The sequence below is a fragment of the Penaeus monodon genome, chromosome 28, assembly GCF_015228065.2.
Source record: "Penaeus monodon isolate SGIC_2016 chromosome 28, NSTDA_Pmon_1, whole genome shotgun sequence".
NCBI classification, from domain to species: Eukaryota; Metazoa; Arthropoda; class Malacostraca; order Decapoda; family Penaeidae; genus Penaeus; species Penaeus monodon.
Genome location: NC_051413.1, coordinates 12,415,491 through 12,415,947, shown reverse-complemented (window position 1 = coordinate 12,415,947; position 457 = coordinate 12,415,491).

Genomic DNA, 457 nt, shown 5'->3' with positions numbered 1-457 from the left:
AAACACACTCCTCCCCCAACACACACGCACAAATAGAGTTTTGTTCATTTCTTCTATCAACGATTTCTCATTATATGTTATTCGTCAAATGCAGAATATATAGTTTGCTTTATATGTTTCTTTACATTTAATCTTTCTGTTATTATTCGGTTTTCTATTTTTATTTGATTTTACATATTTTTATTTACTTTTTCAATGATATATGTATCTGTTCAAAACTTCTTTTACTTGTTATTTATCTGCTAACATTTGCTACCTTTGCAAATAAATTTAGAGTTTAAAGTTATTTGAGGATTCATTTACATATATATTTGCCGTCATAAAAGTTACAAGAAGCGATTAATCATCATTCTAAACACTTTAACTTTTTAACATTAGCATTATATTACATTTATACTGGTTATAACCATGGGTTGTTTTCTACATAATATATTTCTCCGACATGTTGTGTTTACAT